This window comes from Bufo gargarizans, chromosome 1 (genome assembly GCF_014858855.1).
Source record: "Bufo gargarizans isolate SCDJY-AF-19 chromosome 1, ASM1485885v1, whole genome shotgun sequence".
In the NCBI taxonomy this organism is placed as follows: domain Eukaryota; kingdom Metazoa; phylum Chordata; class Amphibia; order Anura; family Bufonidae; genus Bufo; species Bufo gargarizans.
In genome coordinates, this window is record NC_058080.1 from 306,778,900 (window position 1) to 306,793,606 (window position 14,707).

At 47.9% G+C, this 14,707-nt stretch overlaps 1 protein-coding gene across 2 annotated transcripts in view; it reads left to right on the forward strand.

Moving 5' to 3' along the window:
* The window catches only part of FUT10 (fucosyltransferase 10), a 75,254-nt gene that overhangs the window by 254 nt on the left and 60,293 nt on the right, over positions 1 to 14,707 (forward strand). The window lies entirely within an intron of this gene.

Genomic DNA, 14,707 nt, shown 5'->3' on the forward strand with positions numbered 1-14,707 from the left:
TTGCTTTTAAATGTGTTTGCTGTTTCTAATTTGATGACTTTAGTTATGTAAAATCCTACATGGTATGTTTATCATGCTACTACGGATGTAGAAGAGTTAACACACATGCTTTATGCTTTATGAGAAGTGTTATCTAAACTTAAGCAAACACCTTCAATTACTTTTCAATGGCTTTTGTTTCAAGATAACGCGATGAGTTAAGAGTTTGTGTGTTAACCCTGTTACATCCGAATGTCAGTTTACCGGTGAATAGTGATCGAGCATGCTCGGCTTGTCGGGCAGTAATAATTCAATCAAGAATTATTAATTATGGTCATAAAAATAATTAACCATAAAAAAATTGAAGGTATAAAATTTGTCAAATAAAGGTATAAAATTTGCATAGAGCTTATCTTAATCTCCTGTCATAAATTTGTAAGTAGACATCCAGGAGGTCTCTTCTCAGACCAGTACATTAATGAGAAGAATAACACTAAAGAGCATAAACCTTTGTCGAGCATGGCTCTTAACCTATAGTCGAGCATGGCTCTTAAAATTAATGAACATCCATCTTGACTACAATAATTGGATATCAATGCATTTACCTATAAAAAGGCTCAACAGGCTGAACACCTGTTTGGCTCGAGCATCTCGATGCTCGGCACATGGCGGTACTTGGCCGAGCACCACATGTGCTTGAGTGCCATGCTCGAATCTCCTCCCCGCACTTTTCTTGTAGTGTAGGGAGTGTAATTGATTTTTTTTTTTTGTACAAAAACTTTTCAGAGACCCCAAAGTCCTTGTAAGGACTATTGTGTGTGACAGCAGCAATATGTTTGTAGCGCAACCTGCGTTAAATTGCTCAGTGTTAGGGAGAGCTGTGCATAGGAAGGGACAGACAGTGTAGGGAGTGTAATAGGAAAATTTTTATACAAAAACTTTTCAGAGACCCAAAAGTCCTTTTAACCCCTTCGGGACTTAGGACGTATCGGTACGCCATGTTTGCCGAGTCCTTAAGGACTCAGGACGTACCGGTATGTCCTAACTTTAAATCGACATTGCGCGCAGCGGGGGTCACAATGCCAGGGGGGAGTCATGTGACCCCCCCCCCCCCGTATCAGCGATCGCTGCAAACCGCAGGTCAATTCAGACCTGCGGTTTGCGGCTTTTACCTGGTGCGGCAGCGGTGGTCGGCGGTGCCAACGGGTCCCTATGCAGCTGTAGGGGGGACCCGATGGCATGGAAGGCAGCGAGATGTCTAAGGAAGCATCACGCTGCCTTCCGGTGACGAGCCTGTGAGATCCAGCCCCCTGGATCTCACAGGCCGGAAGCTGTATGAGTATTACACACAGTATTACTCATACAGCCAATGGATTCAAATACAGAAGTATTGGAATGCATTGTAAAGGATTAGACCCCCAAAAGTTCCAAGTCCCAAAGTGGGACAAAAAATAAAGTGAAAAAAAAAGTTGAAAAAATAACGTTTCCCCCCCAAAATTAAAAGTTTCAAGTAAAAATAAACAAAAACATAATTTTCCCCAAATAAAGTAAAAAAAAATTGGTAAAAAATAGGGGGAAAAAATGAATACATATTAGGTATTGCTGCATCCGTATCGACCAGCTCTATAAACATATCACATGACCTAACCCCTCAGATGAACACTGTAAAAGATAAAAAATAAAAACTGTGCTAAATAAACCATTTTTTTTGTCACCTTACATCACAAAAAGTACAACAGCAAGTGATCAAAAAGGCGTTTGCCCACCAAAATAGTACCAATCTAACCGTCACCTCATCCCGCAAAAAATGAGCCCCTATCTGAGACAATCGCCCAAAAAATAAAAAAAAATATGGCTCAGAATATGGAGACATTAAAACATCATTTTTTTGGGTTTTAAAAAAGCTGTTATTGTGTAAAACTTACATAAATATAAAAAAAGTATACATATTTGGTATCGCCGTGTTCGTATCGACCGGCTCTATAAAAATATCACATGACCTAACCCCTCAGATGAACACCGTAAAAAATAAAAACAGTGCTAAATAAACCATTTTTGGTCACCTTACATCACAAAAAGTGTAATAGCAAGCGATCAAAAAGTCATATGAACTCCAAAATAGTGCCAATCAAACTGTCATCTCTTTCCTCAAAAAATGAGACCCTACCTAAGAGACCCAAAAATGAGACCCAAAAAGAAATCATTGTGTAAAACTTACATAAATAAAAAAAAGTATACATATTAGGTATTGTCGCATCCGTGAGAACCTGGTCTATAAAAATATCACATGATCTAACCTGTCAGACAAATGTTGTAAATAAAAAAAAAAACGTGCCAAAACAGCTATTTCTTGTTATCTTGCCTCACAAAAAGTGTAATATAGAGCAACCAAAAATCATACGTACCCTAAACTAGTACCAACAATACTGCCACCCTATCCTGTAGTTTCTAAGATAGGGCCACTTTTTTTGAGTTTCTACACTAGGGGTGCATCAGGGGGGCTTCAAATGGGACATGGTGTAAAAAAAAAAAAACAGTCCAGCAAAATCTGCCTTCCAAAAACCGTATGGCATTCCTTTCCTTCTGCGTTAGTTAGTTTACGACTAGGGATGAGCGAACTCGAACTGTATAGTTCGGGTTCGTACCGAATTTTGGGGTGTCCGTGACACGGACCCGAACCCGGACATTTTCGTAAAAGTTCGGGTTCGGTGTTCGTCGCTTTCTTGGCGCTTTTTGAAAGGCTGCAAAGCAGCCAATCAACAAGCGTCATACTACTTGCCCCAAGAGGCCGTCACAGCCATGCCTACTATTGGCATGGCTGTGATTGGCCAGAGCACCATGTGACCCAGCCTCTATTTAAGCTGGAGTCACATAGCGCCGCCCGTCACTCTGCTCTGATTAGCGTAGGGAGAGGTTGCGGCTGCGACAGTAGGGCGAGATTAGGCAGATTAACTCCTCCAAAGGACTTCACTTGATTAATCGATCGATCTGCAGCTGTGCATCATTGAGCTGCTGAAATTCAAATGCTCACTCACTGTTTTTAGGCTGCCCAGACCGTTTGTCAGTCACTTTTTTCTGGGGTGATCGGCGGCCATTTTGTGTCTTGTGCGGTGCTGCGACCAAGTGCATCCAAGCTGCGACCAAGTGCATTTAACCCTCAATGGTGTGGATGTTTTTTGGCTAAAGCCTACATCAGGGTGAAGCTGTCACACCAAGTGCATTTAACCAGCAATAGTCTGTTCATTTTTTGGCCATATACTACATCAGGGGCAAGCTGCGCCCGTCACCAAGTGCATTTAACCCTCAGTAGTGTGGTTCGTCAAGCTGTGACACCAAGTGCATTTAACCAGCAATAGTCTGTTCATTTTTTGGCCATATACTACATCAGGGGCAAGCTGCGCCCGTCACCAAGTGCATTTAACCCTCAGTAGTGTGGTTGGTCAAGCTATCACACCAAGTGCATTTAACCAGCAATAGTCTGTTCATTTTTTGGCCATATACTAAATCAGGGGCAAGCTGCGCCCGTCACCAAGTGCATTTAACCAGCAATAGTCTGTTCATTTTTTGGCCATATACTACATCAGGGGCAAGCTGCGCCCGTCACCAAGTGCATTTAACCCTCAGTAGTGTAGTTGGTCAAGCTATCACACCAAGTGCATTTAACCAGCAATAGTCTGTTCATTTTTTGGCCATATACTACATCAGGGGCAAGCTGCGCCCGTCACCAAGTGCATTTAACCAGCAATAGTGTGGTTATTTTTTGGCCATATCCCAGTCTAATTCTGTCACTAAATCCATACCGGTCACCCAGCGCCTAAATACTAGGCCTCAAATTTATATCCCGCTAAATCTCTCGTTACCGCTGTCCTGTTGTGGCTGGGAAAGTTATTTAGTGTCCGTCAAAGCACATTTTTTGTTCTGGGTTGAAGTACAATTCCCAATTTAGCAATTTCATAATTTAGTGGTTCCTGCTATATCAGAGCTATTTGAAATCTATCCCTAAAAGGGTATATAATATTCAAGGTGCACATAGGGTCATTCAGAATAACTTCACACACACGCTACTGTGCATTTCCAAGTCTAATTCTGTCGCTAAATCCATACCGGTCACCCAGCGCCTAAATACTAGGCCTCAAATTTATATCCCGCTAAATCTCTCGTTACCGCTGTACTGTTGTGGCTGGGAAAGTTATTTAGTGTCCGTCAAAGCACATTTTTTGTTCTGGGTTGAAGTACAATTCCCAATTTAGCAATTTCATAATTTAGTGGTTCCTGCTATATCAGAGCTATTTGAAATCTATCCCTAAAAGGGTATATAATATTCAAGGTGCACATAGGGTCATTCAGAATAACTTCACACACACGCTACTGTGCATTTCCAAGTCTAATTCTGTCACTAAATCCATACCGGTCACCCAGCGCCTAAATACTAGGCCTCAAAATTATATCCCGCTAAATCTCTCGTTACCGCTGTCCTGTTGTGGCTGGGAAAGTTATTTAGTGTCCGTCAAAGCACATTTTTTGTTCTGGGTTGAAATACAATTCCCAATTTAGCAATTTCATAATTTAGTGGTTTCTGCTATATCAGAGCTATTTGAAATCTATCCCTAAAAGGGTATATAATATTCAAGGTGCACATAGGGTCATTCAGAATAACTTCACACACACGCTACTGTGCATTTCCAAGTCTAATTCTGTCACTAAATCCATACCGGTCACCCAGCGCCTAAATACTAGGCCTCAAATTTATATCCCGCTAAATCTCTCGTTACCGCTGTCCTGTTGTGGCTGGGAAAGTTATTTAGTGTCCGTCAAAGCACATTTTTTGTTCTGGGTTGAAATACAATTCCCAATTTAGCAATTTCATAATTTAGTGGTTTCTGCTATATCAGAGCTATTTGAAATCTATCCCTAAAAGGGTATATAATATTCAAGGTGCACATAGGGTCATTCAGAATAACTTCACACACACGCTACTGTGCATTTCCAAGTCTAATTCTGTTAGTAAATCCATACCGGTCACCCAGCACCTAAATACTAGGCCTCAAATTTATATCCCGCTGAATTTGAATACAATACATTGGGCCAAATAATATTTTTGTTGTTGTGGTGAACCATAACAATGAGAAAAACATCTAGTAAGGGACGCGGACGTGGACATGGTCGTGGTGGTGTTAGTGGACCCTCTGGTGCTGGGAGAGGACGTGGCCGTTCTGCCACATCCACACGTCCTAGTGTACCAACTACCTCAGGTCCCAGTAGCCGCCAGAATTTACAGCGATATATGGTGGGGCCCAATGCCGTTCTAAGGATGGTAAGGCCTGAGCAGGTACAGGCATTAGTCAATTGGGTGGCCGACAGTGGATCCAGCACGTTCACATTATCTCCCACCCAGTCTTCTGCAGAAAGCGCACAGATGGCGCCTGAAAACCAACCCCATCAGTCTGTCACATCACCCCCATGCATACCAGGGAAACTGTCTCAGCCTCAAGTTATGCAGCAGTCTCTTATGCTGTTTGAAGACTCCGCTGGCAGGGTTTCCCAAGGGCATCCACCTAGCCCTTCCCCAGCGGTGAAAGATATAGAATGCACTGACGCACAACCACTTATGTTTCCTGATGATGAGGACATGGGAATACCACCTCAGCATGTCTCTGATGATGACGAAACACAGGTGCCAACTGCTGCATCTTTCTGCAGTGTGCAGACTGAACAGGAGGTCAGGGATCAAGACTGGGTGGAAGACTATGCAGGGGATGATGAGGTCCTAGACCCCACATGGAATGAAGGTCGTGCCACTGACTTTCACAGTTCGGAGGAAGAGGCAGTGGTGAGACCGAGCCAACAGCGTAGCAAAAGAGGGAGCAGTGGGCAAAAGCAGAACACCCGCCGCCAAGAGACTCCGCCTGCTACTGCCCGCCGCCATCTGGGACCGAGCACCCCAAAGGCAGCTTCAAGGAGTTCCCTGGCATGGCACTTCTTCAAACAATGTGCTGACGACAAGACCCGAGTGGTTTGCACGCTGTGCCATCAGAGCCTTAAGCGAGGCATTAACGTTCTGAACCTGAGCACAACCTGCATGACCAGGCACCTGCATGCAAAGCATGAACTGCAGTGGAGTAAACACCTTGAAACCAAGGAAGTCACTCAGGCTCCCCCTGCTACCTCTTCTGCTGCTGCCGCCTCGGCCTCTTCTGCTGCTGCCGCCTCGGCCTCTTCCTCCGCCTCTGGAGGAACGTTGGCACCTGCCGCCCAGCAAACAGGGGATGTACCACCAACACCACCACCACCACCTCCGTCACCAAGCGTCTCAACCATGTCACACGGCAGCGTTCAGCTCTCCATCTCACAAACATTTGAGAGAAAGCGTAAATTCCCACCTAGCCACCCTCGATCATTGGCCCTGAATGCCAGCATTTCTAAACTACTGGCCTATGAAATGCTGTCATTTAGGCTGGTGGACACAGACAGCTTCAAACAGCTCATGTCGCTTGCTGTCCCACAGTATGTTGTTCCCAGCCGCCACTACTTCTCCAAGAGAGCCGTGCCTTCCCTGCACAACCAAGTATCCGATAAAATCAAGTGTGCACTGCGCAACGCCATCTGTGGCAAGGTCCACCTAACTAGAGTTGAGCGAACACCTGGATGTTCGGGTTCGAGAAGTTCGGCCGAACATCCCGGAAATGTTCGGGTTCGGGATCCGAACCCGATCCGAACTTCGTCCCGAACCCGAACCCCATTGAAGTCAATGGGGACCCGAACTTTTCGGCACTAAAAAGGCTGTAAAACAGCCCAGGAAAGAGCTAGAGGGCTGCAAAAGGCAGCAACATGTAGGTAAATCCCCTGCAAACAAATGTGGATAGGGAAATGAATTAAATTAAAAATTAAATAAATAAAAATTAACCAAAATCAATTGGAGAGAGGTTCCATAGCAGAGAATCTGGCTTCCCGTCACCCACCACTGGAACAGTCCATTCTCAGATATTTAGGCCCCGGCACCCAGGCAGAGGAGAGAGGTCCCGTAACAGAGAATCTGTCTTCATGTCAGCAGAGAATTAGTCTGCATGTCATAGCAGAGAATGAGGCTTCACGTCAGCCACCACTGCAACAGTCCATTGGCATATATTTAGGCCCAGCACCCAGGCAGAGGAGGGAGGTCCCGTAACAGAGAATCTGTCTTCATGTCAGCAGAGAATTAGTCTGCATGTCATAGCAGAGAATGAGGCTTCACGTCAGCCACCACTGCAACAGTCCATTGGCATATATTTAGGCCCAGCACACACACAGGCAGAGGAGAGAGGTCCCGTAACAGAGAATCTGGCTTCATGTCAGCAGAGAATCAGTCTGCATGTCATAGCAGAGAATGAGGCTTCACGTCAGCCACCACTGCAACAGTCCATTGGCATATATTTAGGCCCAGCACACACACAGGCAGAGGAGAGAGGTCCCGTAACAGAGGATCTGGCTTCATGTCAGCAGAGAATCAGTCTGCATGTCATAGCAGAGAATCAGGCTTCACGTCAGCCACCACTGCAACAGTCCATTGTCATAAATTTAGGCCCAGCACCCAGGCAGAGGAGAGAGGTCCCGTAACAGACAATCTGGCTTCATGTCAGCAGAGAATTAGTCTGCATGTCATAGCAGAGAATGAGGCTTCACGTCAGCCACCACTGCAACAGTCCATTGGCATATATTTAGGCCTAGCACACAGGCAGAGGAGAGAGGTCCCGTAACAGACAATCTGGCTTCATGTCAGCAGAGAATCAGTCTGCATGTCATAGCAGAGAATGAGGCTTCACGTCACCCACCACTGCAACAGTCCATTGGCATATATTTAGGCCTAGCACACAGGCAGAGCAGAGAGGTCCCGTAACAGACAATCTGGCTTCATGACAGCAGAGAATCAGTCTGCATGTCATAGCAGAGAATGAGGCTTCACGTCACCCACCACTGCAACAGTCCATTGGCATATATTTAGGCCTAGCACACAGGCAGAGCAGAGAGGTCCCGTAACAGACAATCTGGCTTCATGACAGCAGAGAATCAGTCTGCATGTCATAGCAGAGAATGAGGCTTCACGTCACCCACCACTGCAACAGTCCATTGGCATATATTTAGGCCTAGCACACAGGCAGAGCAGAGAGGTCCCGTAACAGACGATCTGGCTTCATGTCAGCAGAGAATCAGTCTGCATGTCATAGCAGAGAATGAGGCTTCACGTCAGCCACCACTGCAACAGTCCATTGGCATATATTTAGGCCCAGCACCCAGGCAGAGGAGGGAGGTCCCGTAACAGAGAATCTGTCTTCATGTCAGCAGAGAATTAGTCTGCATGTCATAGCAGAGAATGAGGCTTCACGTCAGCCACCACTGCAACAGTCCATTGGCATATATTTAGGCCCAGCACACACACAGGCAGAGGAGAGAGGTCCCGTAACAGAGAATCTGTCTTCATGTCAGCAGAGAATTAGTCTGCATGTCATAGCAGAGAATCAGGCTTCACGTCACCCACCACTGCAACAGTCCATTGGCATATATTTAGGCCCAGCACCCAGGCAGAGGAGGGAGGTCCCGTAACAGAGAATCTGTCTTCGTGTCAGCAGAGAATTAGTCTGCATGTCATAGCAGAGAATGAGGCTTCACGTCAGCCACCACTGCAACAGTCCATTGGCATATATTTAGGCCCAGCACACACACAGGCAGAGGAGAGAGGTCCCGTAACAGACAATCTGGCTTCATGTCAGCAGAGAATTAGTCTGCATGTCATAGCAGAGAATGAGGCTTCACGTCACCCACCACTGCAACAGTCCATTGGCATATATTTAGGCCCAGCACCCAGGCAGAGGAGGGAGGTCCCGTAACAGAGAATCTGTCTTCATGTCAGCAGAGAATAAGTCTGCATGTCATAGCAGAGAATGAGGCTTCACGTCACCCACCACTGCAACAGTCCATTGGCATATATTTAGGCCTAGCACACAGGCAGAGCAGAGAGGTCCCGTAACAGACAATCTGGCTTCATGACAGCAGAGAATCAGTCTGCATGTCATAGCAGAGAATGAGGCTTCACGTCACCCACCACTGCAACAGTCCATTGGCATATATTTAGGCCTAGCACACAGGCAGAGCAGAGAGGTCCCGTAACAAACGATCTGGCTTCATGTCAGCAGAGAATCAGTCTGCATGTCATAGCAGAGAATGAGGCTTCACGTCAGCCACCACTGCAACAGTCCATTGGCATATATTTAGGCCCAGCACCCAGGCAGAGGAGGGAGGTCCCGTAACAGAGAATCTGTCTTCATGTCAGCAGAGAATTAGTCTGCATGTCATAGCAGAGAATGAGGCTTCACGTCAGCCACCACTGCAACAGTCCATTGGCATATATTTAGGCCCAGCACACACACAGGCAGAGGAGAGAGGTCCCGTAACAGAGAATCTGTCTTCATGTCAGCAGAGAATTAGTCTGCATGTCATAGCAGAGAATCAGGCTTCTTGTCACCCACCACTGCAACAGTCCATTGGCATATATTTAGGCCCAGCACCCAGGCAGAGGAGGGAGGTCCCGTAACAGAGAATCTGTCTTCATGTCAGCAGAGAATTAGTCTGCATGTCATAGCAGAGAATGAGGCTTCACGTCAGCCACCACTGCAACAGTCCATTGGCATATATTTAGGCCCAGCACACACACAGGCAGAGGAGAGAGGTCCCGTAACAGAGAATCTGTCTTCATGTCAGCAGAGAATTAGTCTGCATGTCATAGCAGAGAATGAGGCTTCACGTCAGCCACCACTGCAACAGTCCATTGGCATATATTTAGGCCCAGCACACACACAGGCAGAGGAGAGAGGTCCCGTAACAGACAATCTGGCTTCATGTCAGCAGAGAATTAGTCTGCATGTCATAGCAGAGAATGAGGCTTCACGTCACCCACCACTGCAACAGTCCATTGGCATATATTTAGGCCCAGCACCCAGGCAGAGGAGGGAGGTCCCGTAACAGAGAATCTGTCTTCATGTCAGCAGAGAATTAGTCTGCATGTCATAGCAGAGAATGAGGCTTCACGTCAGCCACCACTGCAACAGTCCATTGGCATATATTTAGGCCCAGCACACACACAGGCAGAGGAGGGAGGTCCCGTAACAGACAATCTGGCTTCATGTCAGCAGAGAATTAGTCTGCATGTCATAGCAGAGAATCAGGCTTCATGTCAGCCACCACTGCAACAGTCCATTGGCATATATTTAGGCCTAGCACACAGGCAGAGGAGAGGTTCATTCAACTTTGGGTAGCATCGCAATATAATGGTAAAATGAAAATAAAAATAGGATTGAATGAGGAAGTGCCCTGGAGTCCAATAATATATGGTTATGGGGAGGTAGTTAATGTCTAATCTGGACAAGGGACGGACAGGTCCTGTGGGATCCATGCCTGGTTCATTTTTATGAACGTCAGCTTGTCCACATTGGCTGTAGACAGGCGGCTGCGTTTGTCTGTAATGACGCCCCCTGCCGTGCTGAATACACGTTCAGACAAAACGCTGGCTGCCGGGCAGGCCAGCACCTCCAAGGCATAAAAGGCTAGCTCTGGCCACGTGGACAATTTAGAGACCCAGAAGTTGAATGGGGCCGAACCATCAGTCAGTACGTGGAGGGGTGTGCACACGTACTGTTCCACCATGTTAGTGAAATGTTGCCTCCTGCTAACACGTTGCGTATCAGGTGGTGGTGCAGTTAGCTGTGGCGTGTTGACAAAAGTTTTCCACATCTCTGCCATGCTAACCCTGCCCTCAGAGGAGCTGGCCGTGACACAGCTGCCTTGGCGACCTCTTGCTCCTCCTCTGCCTTGGCCTTGGGCTTCCACTTGTTCCCCTGTGACATTTGGGAATGCTCTCAGTAGCGCGTCTACCAACGTGCGCTTGTACTCGCGCATCTTCCTATCACGCTCCAGTGCAGGAAGTAAGGTGGGCACATTGTCTTTGTAGCGTGGATCCAGCAGGGTGGCAACCCAGTAGTCCGCACAGGTTAAAATGTGGGCAACTCTGCTGTCGTTGCGCAGGCACTGCAGCATGTAGTCGCTCATGTGTGCCAGGCTGCCCAGGGATAAGGACAAGCTGTCCTCTGTGGGAGGCGTATCGTCATCGTCCTGCCTTTCCCCCCAGCCACGCACCAGTGATGGACCCGAGCTGCGTTGGGTGCCACCCCGCTGTGACCATGCTTCATCCTCATCCTCCTCCACCTCCTCCTCATCCTCGTCCTCCTCGTCCTCCAGTAGTGGGCCCTGGCTGGCCACATTTGTACCTGGCCTCTGCTGTTGCCAAAAACCTCCCTCTGAGTCACTTCGAAGAGACTGGCCTGAAAGTGCTAAAAATGACCCCTCTTCCTCCTCCTCCTCCTCCTCCTCCTGGGCCACCTCCTCTTCCATTATCGCCCTAAGTGTTTTCTCAAGGAGACATAGAAGTGGTATTGTAACGCTGATAACGGTGTCATCGCCACTGGCCATGTTGGTGGAGTACTCGAAACAGCGCAACAGGGCACACAGGTCTCGCATGGAGGCCCAGTCATTGGTGGTGAAGTGGTGCTGTTCTGTAGTGCGACTGACCCGTGCGTGCTGCAGCTGAAACTCCACTATGGCCTGCTGCTGCTCGCACAGTCTGTCCAGCATGTGCAAGGTGGAGTTCCACCTGGTGGGCACGTCGCATATGAGGCGGTGAGCGGGAAGGCCGAAGTTACGCTGTAGCGCAGACAGGCGAGCAGCAGCAGGATGTGAACGCCGGAAGCGCGAACAGACGGCCCGCACTTTATGCAGCAGCTCTGACATGTCGGGGTAGTTGTGAATGAACTTCTGCACCACCAAATTCAGCACATGCGCCAAGCAAGGGATGTGCGTCAAATTGGCTAGTCCCAGAGCTGCAACGAGATTTCGCCCATTATCACACACCACCAGGCCGGGCTTGAGGCTCACCGGCAGCAACCACTCGTCGGTCTGTTGTTCTATACCCCGCCACAACTCCTGTGCGGTGTGGGGCCTGTCCCCCAAACATATGAGTTTCAGAATGGCCTGCTGACGTTTACCCCGGGCTGTGCTGAAGTTGGTGGTGAAGGTGTGTGGCTGACTGGATGAGCAGGTGGAAGAAGAGGAGGAGGAAGCCGAGAAGGAGGAGGTGGCAACAGGAGGCAAAGAATGTTGCCCTGCGATCCTTGGCGGCGGAAGGACGTGCGCCAAACAGCTCTCCGCCTGGGGCCCAGCTGCCACTACATTTACCCAGTGTGCAGTTAGGGAGATATAGCGTCCCTGGCCGTGCTTACTGGTCCACGTATCTGTGGTTAGGTGGACCTTGCCACAGATGGCGTTGCGCAGTGCACACTTGATTTTATCGGATACTTGGTTGTGCAGGTTAGGCACGGCTCTCTTGGAGAAGTAGTGCCGGCTGGGAACAACATACTGTGGGACAGCAAGCGACATGAGCTGTTTGAAGCTGTCTGTGTCCACCAGCCTAAATGACAGCATTTCATAGGCCAGTAGTTTAGAAATGCTGGCATTCAGGGCCAGGGATCGAGGGTGGCTAGGTGGGAATTTACGCTTTCTATCAAATGTTTGTGAGATGGAGAGCTGAACGCTGGCGTGTGACATGGTTGAGACGCTTGGTGACGGAGGTGGTGGTGGTGGTGTTGGTGGTACATCCCCTGTTTGCTGGGCGGCAGGTGCCAACGTTCCTCCAGAGGCGGAGGAAGAGGCCGAGGCGGCAGCAGCAGAATAGGCCGAGGCGGCAGCAGCAGAAGAGGTAGCAGGGGGAGCCTGAGTGACTTCCTTGGTTTTAAGGTGTTTACTCCACTGCAGTTCATGCTTTGCATGCAGGTGCCTGGTCATGCAGGTTGTGCTCAGGTTCAGAACGTTAATGCCTCGCTTCAGGCTCTGATGGCACAGCGTGCAAACCACTCGGGTCTTGTCGTCAGCACATTGTTTGAAGAAGTGCCATGCCAGGGAACTCCTTGAAGCTGCCTTTGGGGTGCTCGGTCCCAGATGGCGGCGGTCAGTAGCAGGCGGAGTCTCTTGGCGGCGGGTGTTCTGCTTTTGCCCACTGCTCCCTCTTTTGCTACGCTGTTGGCTCGGTCTCACCACTGCCTCTTCCTCCGAACTGTGAAAGTCAGTGGCACGACCTTCATTCCATGTGGGGTCTAGGACCTCATCGTCCCCTGCATCGTCTTCCACCCAGTCTTGATCCCTGACCTCCTGTTCAGTCTGCACACTGCAGAAAGACGCAGCAGTTGGCACCTGTGTTTCGTCATCATCAGAGACATGCTGAGGTGGTATTCCCATGTCCTCATCATCAGGAAACATAAGTGGTTGTGCGTCAGTGCATTCTATGTCTTTCACCGCTGGGGAAGGGCTAGGTGGATGCCCTTGGGAAACCCTGCCAGCGGAGTCTTCAAACAGCATAAGAGACTGCTGCATAACTTGAGGCTGAGACAGTTTCCCTGGTATGCATGGGGGTGATGTGACAGACTGATGGGGTTGGTTTTCAGGCGCCATCTGTGCGCTTTCTGCAGAAGACTGGGTGGGAGATAATGTGAACGTGCTGGATCCACTGTCGGCCACCCAATTGACTAATGCCTGTACCTGCTCAGGCCTTACCATCCTTAGAACGGCATTGGGCCCCACCATATATCGCTGTAAATTCTGGCGGCTACTGGGACCTGAGGTAGTTGGTACACTAGGACGTGTGGATGTGGCAGAACGGCCACGTCCTCTCCCAGCACCAGAGGGTCCACTAACACCACCACGACCATGTCCACGTCCGCGTCCCTTACTAGATGTTTTTCTCATTGTTATGGTTCACCACAACAACAAATATATTATTTGGCCCAATGTATTGTATTCAAATTCAGCGGGATATAAATTTGAGGCCTAGTATTTAGGCGCTGGGTGACCGGTATGGATTTAGTGACAGAATTAGACTTGGAAATGCACAGAAGCGTGTGTGTGAAGTTATTCTGAATGACCCTATGTGCACCTTCAATATGATCTACCCTTTTAGGGATAGATTTCAAATAGCTCTGATATAGCAGAAACGACTAAATTATGAAATTGCTAAATTGGGAATTGTATTTCAACCCAGAACAAAAAATGTGCTTTGACGGACACTAAATAACTTTCCCAGCCACAACAGGACAGCGGTAACGAGAGATTTAGCGGGATATAAATTTGAGGCCTAGTATTTAGGCGCTGGGTGACAGGTATGGGTTTAGTGACAGAATTAGATTTGGAAATGCACAGTAGCGGGTGTGTGAAGTTATTCTGAATGACCCTATGTGCACCTTGAATATTATATACCCTTTTAGGGATAGATTTCAAATAGCTCTGATATAGCAGAAACCACTAAATTATGAAATTGCTAAATTGGGAATTGTATTTCAACCCAGAACAAGAAATGTGCTTGAACGGACACTAAATAACTCGCCCAGCTACAGCACTAGGGACAGATTTAGCTGGATATAAATTTGAGGCCTAGTATTTAGGCGCTGGGTGACCGGTATGGATTTAGTGACAGAATTAGACTTGGAAATGCACAGAAGCGTGTGTGTGAAGTTATTCTGAATGACCCTATGTGCACCTTGAATATTATATACCCTTTTAGGGATAGATTTCAAATAGCTCTGATATAGCAGAAACCACTAAATTATGAAATTGCTAAATTGGGAATTGTATTTCAACCCAGAACAAAAAATGTGCT